Here is a 13,699-nt window from a genome sequence, read left to right as displayed (position 1 = left end):
AGGGCTACTGCTTATAGCTGGACTTAGGTGTGATTAGGGTTTCGGTGGGGCTGGATGCTGGCTCCGAATGGCTAGGGGTTTGCATAAATACCTACTATGTTGATTTGGGTTTCTTGTTCTCACCCATGTATATGCTGAGTCCCATACTACAAAGGTCTTGCCAGTGGGGAAGAGCTATCTGCCAAAGATGACCTGGGAGAGATTATCCCGCTTTTCCCAGAGTGAAATTGAGTAAGACCCTAGATGGGGGCTTGAGCCATTCCTCAGTCACTTTCCAAAAAGGCCCCTCGGCATTTTGGAGCTGACTCTTGTTGCTCCCACAGTCCCTGGCAGAAGGGTTACACTTAAAACAACCCCCAGAACTACCTATGAGCAGTGTTGTGCAAATTAATGTTTGTAAAATGCTCTCAGCGCCATGGGCAAAAGACGCTGAATGAGTGCAAAGCACTATTAGTAATCTCTCTGTATAGAGCTTTCTGCTGTGACAGTTACTGGTGGCTGCCCCTGTTCTCCCTTATTTGTATTATTTTTAATAGCATCCTACTTAGGACACCATTAGCTGAGACCCTGAATGACTGATCATTTAAAGACATTTCAAGCTAAGGGCTCTGCTCTGCCCCCAGATAGATGGTTCATATCATTGGATACCTACTGTGACAGTGCAGTGATATCTCTCCATAACAGCAAGTGAGCTCTCTTGGTAAATCAGTCTGCTCCCAGATCATTCAAGGAAGAACTCAAAAAACATCCTATTCCCTCATGGGACAGGGGAATAAGACTGGTAGGAATGGGAAAAGAGGGGTGAACAGAGGAAAAAATAGGAGGAACTGAATCTTGTGACCAAGTTATTCCTTTCTTTTGCAGAATTTTTCATCCCCAAATATGTCCATTTAATGGAAATTTGGCATGTGAATTGATCCCTTTGTTCATTCACCTCCTCCTACTACAAACCTCAGGTCCCTGCACACATACCTCACAATAAAGGATAATTTTCTGATTTCTGATATACATAGAGAGGCCAAGTCTGCTCACAGTTAAGTCAATGTCAAAACTCCCACTGACTTGAATGAGTAGGATCAAGCCTGGAGTTTGAAATCCTGGCCCCATTGAAGTCAATGTGACTTCTACCACTGACTTCAATGGGGCCAGGATTTCCCCCATAGTGAGTGTATGTGGGTTTGTCCATCAGAGGGGTGAGGTTCTGGAACAGCCATTCAATAGGAGGAGGGGGAGCAGACAACTGAACTAGTTTTAAAATGGAATGTGATAAATTTATGAATGGGATTATATGCTGGGATTGCCTATGATAGCTGGGGACTGTAGTCTTTGATCCAGGAGGTCTGTCTCAGTCCTGTATTCCTAGGTATATATAGAGTACAGACCTGGTTATGCATGGATGTCAGGAGTCAAGCCGTCACGACCGCGTGATAATGGACTGCGGGTTAAGAGGGCCATGCTGAAAAAAGTGTCGATGATTCACTTAGAAAAAGTCACCGTTATTTTCTGCTCTTTCTGGCTCGCATTTGTTTTCTTTCTTATGAAGTCTGTCGTTCGCCACAGTTGAATAATTTCGATATTTTCCGCATTTTGCTCCTCCATAAATCTTACAACAGGTTCTACAGCACAAAGGGCTTCTGTGGGCGAAAATTTTGACTTTTTCAACGACATCCTCACCATCACTTTCGCAGTCCGACGTAGCCTCGCAGCCCATTAATATTTCTTCCTTGGACAGAAATTCTGAAGTCAGGCAATCTTCATCCATCTCCAGCCACTCGGTAAGGATTTCCGGTGATGTATCCAAACTAAAATCTTTTATCATTTGAAAGAGAAGTTTACCTTTATCCTCTTTTGCCTGCGTGCGTGTTTGTAGGACGTCTTCTTCTGAAAGTCCTTCAAAGTCTGGCTCTGAATCAGTGCCACTGCTGGAGTTTTCCGACTCTGAGACATCTTTGACAGAAAAGGCATCACCGAGAGCCTTCATCCAGTAGTTTTCAATGGACTTTTGTTTTACTCCGTCCCAAGCATTTTTAACTAAATAAATAATTTCCTTCATGTTTAATTGTTTCAGGAATTCGGAAGTGCCAGAAGACGTGCATGACATGATCGCCGAAATCAGCTCCCATCGATAATTGTTTTAAAAATTCTGAATAATGCCCTGGTCTAAAGGTTGAATTTTTGATGTTGTGTAGAATGGTAGATATAGCACTCGAATTTTTTCATCGCTTGTTACCAGTGATTCGGCTGGAGGATGGGCTGGACAATTGTCAAGTAGCAAAAGTGCTTTGGCTTTGAGTTTCTTCGACCGCAGATGCTTCCGAACAGCTGGAACAAAGCTGTTAGAATCATAGAATATCAGGGTTGGAAGGGACCTCAGGAGTTCATCTAGTCCAAACCCCTGCTCAAAGTAGGACCAATCCCCAATTTTTGCCCCAGATCCCTAAATGGCCCCCTCAAGGATTGAACTCACAACCCTGGGTTTAGCAGGCCAATGCTCAAACCACTGAGCTATCACTCCCCCTGTTGTGGAACCAGTCATCGAAAATGTGTCTCGTCATCCAAGCATTTTTGCTGTTAGTGTATATTACTGGCAGTTTGGCTCTACTGAGGTGATTAAAGCAGTGAGGGTTATGAAAGTGGCCAACGAGAAGAGGGGCAAGTTTATGGCTGCCTATCTTATTAGTACAAAAAAGAAGAATCACACGATCTTTTATCTTTTTAAATCCAGTTGTTTTCTGTGTCTCATAATTAAAGGCTAAAGTCTTATCAGGTAGCAGTTTTGCAAATAAAGCTGTTTCATCACAATTATAAAGTTGTTCTTTGTGGTAGTCTTCATTTTGTAAAATAGATTTTAACTCGGTGGGAAACACGTTCACGGCCGAATCATCGGCTGATCGGCTTTCTCCAGAAATCGATACCTGTGCTATGCCATGACACTTTTTAAAATGACTTATAAACCCCTTGCTGGCTTGGAATGATTCATTCCCTGTTAAATTTCCAAATTTTGTCGCTTGGGCTTGAAGCATTGGCCCACTTAGCGGCATTCCTTTCAGCCTTTCCTGAGCAAACCACGTGCGCATTGCTTTGTCTACTGTCGGTTTTGCTGAATAGTGCACACGTTTTAGCTTAATCCCCACGGCAGAATCGATATTTTGTACAAAGCCATTCAGGTTAGATTTGGTTTTTAGCCATCCTCGGAGAGTAGATTCGGCGATCCCAATATCTTTTGAAACTTTGGCCTGGGTTTCTCCTCTATTTACTCGATCTATTGCAGCTAGCTTTTCTTCTACAGTGTAGGAATGCTGACGCTTGCCCTCTGCCATTATACAGTATTAGGCCTACAGTTAAAATTTTCTAATGTAGTATATATATTACTATATAACTACTATATATTATATAGCTCTCTAGCGTGACTAAGCATGCGTGATACGTCTTTACCAATATCGGTAAAGACGTACAACACATTTCTGCTCCGTACTTCCTGTCGATTTCTGTCTCAGGGAGTCAGTGAGCAAATCTGTAGCGCTACATAGCAAGTTGCTGTACCGCGTGTTAACAAGTCTCACATGTTAAATAGGTAGCATTGGGAGGCATGGCGCTACCGCACGTTAAGCAGATTCACGTGTAAATGGGTCATGCATAAATGGGTCTGTACTGTATACACACAATTAAACTCCAGTTGGTCTACTTGTGTAAGAGCTCGCCAGGTAATTCAAGGCTCCAAAATCTGGTCCTCCAATGGCTAGCTCTAGCTGATATTATTTTCTATTTATTGTAATTGTTGCAGTGGTGTCCAGATGTCCCAGCCATGAGTGCTGTGGAAAATAGCTAAGGATGTGTCTACATTAGAAACACCACAGCGGCACAGCGGCAGTGTTATAGCACTGTAGTGTAGATGTTTGCTACACTGACAGAAGGCGTAGCTAGGGTGATAGAAGAATTCTTCTGGTGACCTAGCAGTGTCTACACCAAGGTTTAGCTCAGTTTAACTACGTCACACAGAGCATGACATTGTTCATAGCCCTGAGTGATGAAGTTAGGTCAACCTACCTTTGTGGTGTAGATCAGGCCTCAGGCTGATTCAGCAAGCTGCTTAAGCACGTGCACAATTTAAAGCATGTGAGTAAATCCATTGAAGGCCATGGGATTACTCATGTGCTTAAAATTATGCATATACTTAAATAGCTTGCTGAATCAGGATTTATATAACTAAGGACCAGACTCTGCTACTGTAATTCAAATTGAGTAGTACTTTACTCCAAGAAAAGTTCTATTGAAATTGATGAGTATTTGTGGAGTAAATTACTACTCAGAGTATACATAAAGTGCTTATTCATGTGCTTAAAATTATGCGTGTGCCTAATCACATTTACTTTTAAAGTGACTGAAAAATGAAAGAAAATGTTTTGTATCCTACTAACAGGCCACAGAGATAAAAGGTTAATTTGGGAATTCTCCTAAAGAAGCAAATAATGCTGCAGTATAGAGATGACAAACTATAATTAACATCTGTGAGGAATTTAAGGGGATTTGGCTAGAAGCGGTTCATATAGTGTTCATACTTGAAATAAAAATTTGGTCTGAGCACAATTATAAATAAGCTTTTGCTTTTCATTAATTCCTTCTTGATTACTAAGGCCATTGTTTGATTAAGTAAAGAGAGAAAAGGAGCCATTGGAAACTGTTTACACAGTGTAAATGAGAGCAAAAATGAAAAAGGATATGTATATTAATGTGCTAGGGGACATGGATCTATGTGCAAAAATTTTGTGCCTGAATGAACTGAAGTTCTGCTGAATGGTTTTGTACACATAACCAGAAACACTGCATTGCACAGGTTTGCAGTAAAATCCCTTGCTGTCAGTAGCACTGGCTGTGTTTGCAGTTCTCAAAACAATTCTTTTTTTGCATATCCAATTTTGTGCATTTTGTGTTGCCCCTAAATAGTTGCTTAAAATGTATTCTTTGCAAATCTCTCTCTTTATGTCTTATATTTCAAATAAGCAGAAATTTGTCTTACAACAATCACAAAGCAAAACTCCAGAGAAGGGATTTTTTAAACCTGAAGCTAAAATCTTTGAAATGTTTCATGAACCATGGAATTATTCAATCAATCATGTCCAAGAGATTCCAGTCACAGGGCTGTTCAACTCTCAGCATAGATGAAGCTATGCAGAGTAACACACTATATTAAATCGGGGGGGGGAGGGGAGGAAGACCTTGTGATTATATGAATTATAAATGGAGAGATTTAGATCCTGTGCATCTGACTTGATTGAGATTATGCATTACTTCTGGTGTGCTTGCAACCTGTGCAGAGGAGTAATGGTTACTCCAGAGGTGATGCTGTGTTGGGCATTGCTCACAACCCATTCCCCATCCCAAGTGCACAACACCTTGCAAAGCAGTAAAAGTAGTGCCGGATTTCAAGATGAGAGGGTGAGGACACAAGCCCAGTTGCAACAAATGCTTGCACCTAAATCTGGCTTCTGTAGAGTTGTTTGAAACACAGACCAGGAATAGAACAGTACTTGTGGCAATCTAGCCCACAAAAGCTTATGCTCAAATAAATGTGTTAGCCTCTAAGGTGCCACAAGGACTCCGCATTCTTTTTGCTGATATAGACTAACACGGCTACCGCTCTGAAACCTACTCCTATAGAGCTACTTCTCAGCAGTAGACACTGATGAGGGCAGCATTTGATTAACATATTTGCATGTTCGGTAACCTGGTGCTTACATGTAAAGTACAGTCACATTTGAAATTGACAGTGTTACACAAATGCATTTATTTACATGTTTGATATGGAGTGAGTATTTTTTACATCAATCCTGTCTTGCTAATCACAGTAGAACATTTTATATATATATATACATGTATATATATAAACATTATCTAGTTAGTGTCAACAGTTAGCTAATCAAAGTTTGGTTACTTTCCCTGGCATTTATATACAATCCCAGGATCTCACATAATGTGGCCTATCTTCTCACAACCTCTGTACACTGTTCTACAGTTATTATCCTAGTCTCTATTTTACTGAAGGTTTGTCATAAATATAAAGGGAAGGGTAAACCCCTTTGAAATCCCTCCTGGCCAGGGGAAAGCTCCTCTCACCTGTAAAGGGTTAAGAAGCTAAAGGTAACCTCGCTGGCACCTGACCAAAATGACCAATGAGGAGACAAGATACTTTCAAAAGCTGGGAGGAGGGAGAGAAACAAAGGGTTTGTGTGTCTGTCTGTAGTCGTCTTGGCCGGGGACAGAACAGGAATGGAGTCTTAGAACTTTTAGTAAGTAATCTAGCTAGGTATGTGTTAGATTATGATTTCTTTAAATGGCTGAGAAAAGAATTGTGCTGAATAGAATAACTATTTCTGTCTGTGTATCTTTTTTGTAACTTAAGGTTTTGCCTAGAGGGGTTCTCTATGTTTTTGAATCTAATTACCCTGTAAGATATATACCATCCTGATTTTACAGGGGGGATTTCTTTATTTCTATTTACTTCTATTTTTTATTAAAAGTCTTCTTGTAAAACACTGAATGCTTTTTCATTGTTCTCAGATCCAAGGGTTTGGGTCTGTGGTCACCTATGCAAATTGGTGAGGCTTTTTATCCAACATTTCCCAGGAAAGGGGGAGTGCAAGTGTTGGGAGGATTGTTCATTGTTCTTAAGATCCAAGGGTCTGGGTCTGTAGTCACCTAGGCAAATTGGTGAGGCTTTTTACCAAACCTTGTCCAGGAAGTGGGGTGCAAGGTTTTGGGAAGTATTTTGGGGGGAAGGACGCGTCCAAACAGCTCTTCCCCAGTAACCAGTATTAGTTTGGTGGTGGTAGCGGCCATTCCAAGGATAACGGGGGTAATATTTGTTACCTTGGGGAAGTTTTGACCTAAGCTGGTAAAGATAAGCTTAGGAGGTTTTTCATGCAGGTCCCCACATCTGTACCCTAGAGTTCAGAGTGGGGGAGGAACCTTGACATGGTGGCACAGTGGTGGGATTAACCTGAAATCATTTTGAGATCCAGTTGAGATTTTTTGAACTAGAAATACAGATTTTAAAAAGGAATTTTTAGGAAGTCCAGAAGGCAGCTTTGAAACTGAAAGCAGCTTGGTTTCTCTCTGCTTTGTGGCCAAGCAGAGACAAAAGGGGATTATCTTGTGAATTGCAGGTTTTCTTGCCTGGAGGCAGGGTACTTAACTCCTGCAGGGAAATTCACAGTCTTCCAACCCAGAGGTTTTTTTTTTTTCTTTTCTTCCTAAAAGTAAATAGGGGGTGTGTGCTCTACCCATTTGCCTGGAGACAAAAGTGGCAGGGTTTTTTTTTAGGATTTTGATTTTTTTTTTTTTGTTTTACAAGGAGCACAGGTTTGAAAAGAAATTTTTTTTTTCTTTGGGCTGGGTAAGCAGTTTTCCAAGTAGTTGGAGGTTTTTTGCTTTAATTTGGGCCCAGAGCAGAGACAAGGGAATTGTCTTTTTCTGTAGGCTGACAATCACTATCAGAGAATAGGTATTCTATTCCAGCACAGCAAAATTTTACAGCCAAGTTTTGTTTGTTTATTTCTAAACCTCGGGTGTAAAGTTAGTTAAAAACAGAGAGGTTAGAATGGCCAAATCCTCAGCTCGACTACAGCTGGAATTAGCCAAATTTCAGGCTGAGGAAAAACAAAGGGAACATGAAAGACAGATAGAACTCATGCGGCTGGAGAAGGAGGTACAGGAGGCTGCCCACAAGAGGGAAATGGAGGCAAGGAAGCATGTGGAGGAGATGGAGAGGATAAAGGCCCAGCAGAATATACCAACAAACCCTAGCAATCCTTCTCCAGGTACCACTTCCCATCCCAGAAAGTTCCCCACCTACAAGGCAGGTGATGACACTGAGGCCTTCTTAGAAAACTTCGAAAGGGCCTGCCTTGGGTACAACATCTCTACTGACCAATACATGGTAGAGCTGAGGCCGCAGCTCAGTGGACCCTTAGCTGAGGTGGCAGCTGAAATGCCTAAAGAACACATGAACAAGTATGAACTGTTTAAATCCAAGGCGAGAGTCAGAATGGGGATAACACCCGAGCAGTCTCGTCGGAGGTTCAGAGCCCTAAGGTGGAAACCAGACATGTCATTTACCCGACATGCCTACCACATTGTAAAACATTGGGATGCCTGGATATCAGGAGCAAGTGTTGAATCTCCAGTAAATTTGCCCTTCCTAATGCAAATGGAACAATTCTTAGAGGGTGTTCCTGAGGAAATAGAAAGATACATCCTAGATGGGAAACCCAAAACTGTAATTGAGGCAGGAGAGATTGGAGCCAGATGGGTGGAGGTGGCAGAGAAGAAGAAAACTGGTCGCAGTTGGAGCGGAGACCAGAAGGGACCACCCCAGACCACACCCTATTACCGGGGGCCGCCCAAAGCCCCACCTACCTCCCAAAGAACCCTCCAGACCCCTTATCGTCCCACCACCCCGTTCTCCAGCAACCCACCTCGCCCCGGTGACCCGTCAGCTGGACGATGTTTTAAATGTAACGAGCTGGGGCATGTAAAGGCCAACTGCCCCAAGAACCCCAACAGGTTACAGTTCATTGCACCGGAATCACACCAGAGGTCCACAGGCCCAGATACCTCCCAGATACCCTTGGAGCGGAGGGAAACTGTGAGTGTGGGTGGGAAGAAGGTCACCGCGTGGAGGGACACCGGAGCACAAGTGTCAGCTATCCATGCTTCCTTAGTGGACCCCAATTTAATCAACCCAGAGATCCAAGTGACGATTCAACCCTTCAAGTCCAACTCTTTCAATTTGCCTACAGCCAAGTTGCCTGTCCAGTACAAGGGCTGGTCAGGAATGTGGACTTTTGCAGTCTATGATGATTATCCCATCCCCATGCTGTTGGGGGAAGACTTGGCCAATCATGTGAAGCAGGCCAAGAGGGTGGGAATGGTCACCCGCAACCAGGCTAAACAAGCCGTGAGGCCTAGCTCTGTTCCGGAAACTTCTATCAGGACCCAGTCAGAGGTGATGGACCTGGACCCCAGGCCAATGTCTGCAACAGCAGTAGTGGATCCAGTCCCAGAGACCCAGACGGAACCAGTCCCAGAACCGGAACCAGCCAAACAACCAACACCAGACCCCGTGTCAGCACTGAATCCAGTACTTGCAACCTCAACACCAGAGGGCCCCACCGAACCTGAACTGGCAGCAGCCGATAACCCTACACAAGAGGCTCAGCCGGAGCCTGAATCCCAACATAGTGCACCAGCGGAGAGCGGTTCACAGTCAACAGAAACAGCTCCATCCCCTATATCGCTTCCAGAGGGACCAAGCCTAGGTCCACAATCCCATGAGGAACTGATGTCTCCAGCATCAAGGGAACAGTTCCAGACCGAACAGGAAGCAGATGAAAGCCTCCAGAGAGCTTGGACGGCGGCACGGAGCAACCCACCGCCTCTCAGCTCTTCTAATAGATCCAGAGAATTAAAGGTTTGTCAGTTTACAGCCCAGGGAGGAGACGACGCTGAGTGGCCTGAAGGTGTCTACTACGAAGGGAAATGTGCTGGTGGTGTGGAAGAGGTGAACCTCTCCATGACCCTTGGGCGTATGCAGCGACAGCAGATCCAGGAGCTGTGCACTAGCTACGCGCCAACGTTCTCAGCCACCCCAGGACTGACTGAACGGGCATACCACTCCATTGACACAGGTAATGCTCACCCAATTAGGGTCCAACCTTACCGGGTGTCTCCTCAAGCTAAAACTGCTATAGAACGGGAGATCCAGGATATGTTACAGATGGGTGTAATCCGCCCCTCTGAAAGTGCATGGGCATCTCCAGTGGTTCTAGTTCCCAAACCAGATGGGGAAATACGTTTTTGCGTGGACTACCGTAAGCTAAATGCTGTAACTCGCCCAGACAACTATCCCATGCCACGCACAGATGAACTATTAGAGAAACTGGGAAGGGCCCAGTTCATCTCTACCTTGGACTTAACCAAGGGGTACTGGCAGGTACCGCTAGATGAATCTGCCAAGGAAAGGTCAGCCTTCATCACACATCTCGGGCTGTATGAATTTAATGTACTCCCTTTCGGGCTGCGAAATGCACCCGCCACTTTCCAAAGACTTGTAGATGGTCTCCTAGCGGGATTAGGAGAATATGCAGTTGCCTACCTTGACGATGTGGCCATATTTTCGGATTCCTGGGCAGACCACCTGGAACATCTACAAAAAGTCCTTGAGCGCATAAGGGAGGCAGGACTAACTGTTAAGGCTAAGAAGTGTCAAATAGGCCTAAACAGAGTGACTTACCTTGGACACCAGGTGGGTCAAGGAACTATCAGCCCCCTACAGGCCAAAGTGGATGCTATCCAAAAGTGGCCTGTCCCAAGGTCAAAGAAACAGGTTCAATCCTTCTTAGGCTTGGCCGGTTATTACAGACGATTTGTACCGCACTACAGCCAAATCGCTGCCCCACTGACAGACCTAACCAAAAAGAAACAGCCAAATGCTGTTCAGTGGACCGGAAAGTGTCAGAAGGCCTTTAACAAGCTTAAAGCGACACTCATGTCTGACCCTGTACTAAGGGCCCCAGACTTTGACAAACCGTTCCTAGTAACCACAGATGCATCCGAGCGTGGTGTGGGAGCAGTTTTAATGCAGAAAGGACCTGATCAAGAATTCCACCCTGTAGTGTTTCTCAGCAAAAAACTGTCTGAGAGGGAAAGCAACTGGTCAGTCACTGAAAAAGAATGTTATGCCATTGTCTACGCTCTGGAAAAGCTACGCCCATATGTTTGGGGACGGCGTTTCCACCTGCAAACCGACCATGCTGCACTAAAGTGGCTTCACACCGTCAAAGAAACTAACAGAAAACTTCTTCGGTGGAGTTTAGCTCTCCAAGATTTTGATTTCGACATCCAACACATCTCAGGAGCTTCTAATAAAGTAGCTGATGCACTCTCCCGTGAAAATTTCCCAGAATCAACTGGTTAAAATCGTCCTTGAGATGTGGAAAATATTGTTAGTCTTTATGTACTTGGTAGTATATTTAGAGATGCATGTGTCTTATTAACTCTGTTTTCCTAGAGCTCCAGGAAGAAATCCCAGCCAGTGTTTCACCCTAGCTGAGATTTGGGGGGCGTGTCATAAATATAAAGGGAAGGGTAAACCCCTTTGAAATCCCTCCTGGCCAGGGGAAAGCTCCTCTCACCTGTAAAGGGTTAAGAAGCTAAAGGTAACCTCGCTGGCACCTGACCAAAATGACCAATGAGGAGACAAGATACTTTCAAAAGCTGGGAGGAGGGAGAGAAACAAAGGGTTTGTGTGTCTGTCTGTAGTCGTCTTGGCCGGGGACAGAACAGGAATGGAGTCTTAGAACTTTTAGTAAGTAATCTAGCTAGGTATGTGTTAGATTATGATTTCTTTAAATGGCTGAGAAAAGAATTGTGCTGAATAGAATAACTATTTCTGTCTGTGTATCTTTTTTGTAACTTAAGGTTTTGCCTAGAGGGGTTCTCTATGTTTTTGAATCTAATTACCCTGTAAGATATATACCATCCTGATTTTACAGGGGGGATTTCTTTATTTCTATTTACTTCTATTTTTTATTAAAAGTCTTCTTGTAAAACACTGAATGCTTTTTCATTGTTCTCAGATCCAAGGGTTTGGGTCTGTGGTCACCTATGCAAATTGGTGAGGCTTTTTATCCAACATTTCCCAGGAAAGGGGGAGTGCAAGTGTTGGGAGGATTGTTCATTGTTCTTAAGATCCAAGGGTCTGGGTCTGTAGTCACCTAGGCAAATTGGTGAGGCTTTTTACCAAACCTTGTCCAGGAAGTGGGGTGCAAGGTTTTGGGAAGTATTTTGGGGGGAAGGACGCGTCCAAACAGCTCTTCCCCAGTAACCAGTATTAGTTTGGTGGTGGTAGCGGCCATTCCAAGGATAACGGGGGTAATATTTGTTACCTTGGGGAAGTTTTGACCTAAGCTGGTAAAGATAAGCTTAGGAGGTTTTTCATGCAGGTCCCCACATCTGTACCCTAGAGTTCAGAGTGGGGGAGGAACCTTGACAAGGTTGCTTGCAAGTGTTCATCTTTCAAGAAAGTTCCTATGTCCCCCTTGGTGTTACTCAAGGAAGAACTCTACCAGAAGTTTTCATTTAACTGTAACTGCAAAGGTGGGGGCTTCGCTGTGTCCCCTAGGACTCACTCTTTCCAACTGCTATTGTATTGGCAGATCCACGTGGACTATCACCTACTGGGTAACTCTGAGTTCAAGAGTAATTAGGCTAGTGCAAAGAATCTCACCAGGGTTTTCCCTTCACAATGTTGCCTTCAACATCAAACCATGAGCTGGTCATCATGAGGTTTTAATCAAAAACAAACGTTGTCACAATTTGTGTGACTAAAATTCGGGTTTTTATTTAAAAAACAAACAAACCATAGACATTTTTAGTATCACAGCCCCCTCTTATTTTTCATTGAAATTATATTTTGGGGGGGAGGGACTCATTTCCCAACCAGCTCACCTGAAACCCCTTTAATGTGAAGGGGGAAAGTGAAATGATTCTGATCTATGCATCCTCAGCAAAGTGGTCCTGACAGAGGGAGCTGATACCACACCAGCTCAGCCAGCCATCTTCCCTCTGCTGATCAGCCCCATATAACCCAAAGTTAGCTGCGATTTCAAAATATATGAACAGTCTCATTCTCTATTTGGACAGTATCACCCATTTCTAGGCAAAACTGAGACCTGGGCTTAAGCCCCCACTTGGAACACCTCTAATATGCTGGAGAAGTTTAAATCTGGATATGAACTTTATGGCTCTGCTCCATAGCTCATCTTTAATTACACATTTTGCCCAAACAACATAATATTTTGTGTGTACAGTCACCCAGTTGGAGCCACATGGGCATAATTTCTGTGAATGATTTAGGCACCTGCCATTTGGGAAATCTGGCCTATGGACTCTTACACTCGTTCACACCCACGGGTTATGCAGTGGCTGCTCGGTACCAGATTTGTGGCTGTTATCAGTCTTTTCTGAAAGCAAGGTGAATCGCTTCATGCTGGTGCATGTGGTGGGTGGGGATGCTACTTTGTCCATTAATCCTAAAGTTAATCCCCAAGAATCTCTGCAGTGTTGTAACTGGAACAAAACAGTGTATAAAAATAATGCATTAGTATGGCCTAGACTACAGCATAAAAAAAAATAAATGATTCAATTAAACCAACCTTCAAAGCACACTAGAAATCACAGAACACAGAAATGACTTTTTTACTGCAAAATCCTGTAACCAGAGACTGGGTGTGGGTGGGGGGGGAGACACACACGGACGACACGACAACCATGTAATTGAAACTTCAGAGTAATGTGAACTAATGCAGAAGACGTTGAAGACCCACATATTTGTGATGATTGGGCATATAGAAAAGGCTTTCTCCTGTATCTTCAGGTTCCATTTAAATTTTCTTTGGATTTTAGTCAGATGTAAACACTTTTTATACAACAATCTGTAATTAACTAGGCATTCAGCAATCATTATGTCTAAACAGTCCTTCACTCAGTGCATAAAGGAACATATTTAGGAACAGCTCAGAGGGTAATTGTAGCCAGATCATGTGACTTAATCCCCCTTTTCCTAGTCAATGTTAAAAAAAATCACAAGAAATCCTGGAAGCGGGTATAATTCAAAGCTGTGTCTGTTTAATAGAAGTGC

This window comes from Lepidochelys olivacea (genome assembly GCF_965140295.1).
Source record: "Lepidochelys olivacea isolate rLepOli2 genome assembly, chromosome: 4".
In the NCBI taxonomy this organism is placed as follows: Eukaryota; Metazoa; Chordata; order Testudines; family Cheloniidae; genus Lepidochelys; species Lepidochelys olivacea.
The sequence above is the reverse complement of the archived record's forward strand: the minus strand, read 5'-3'. Positions refer to the sequence as shown.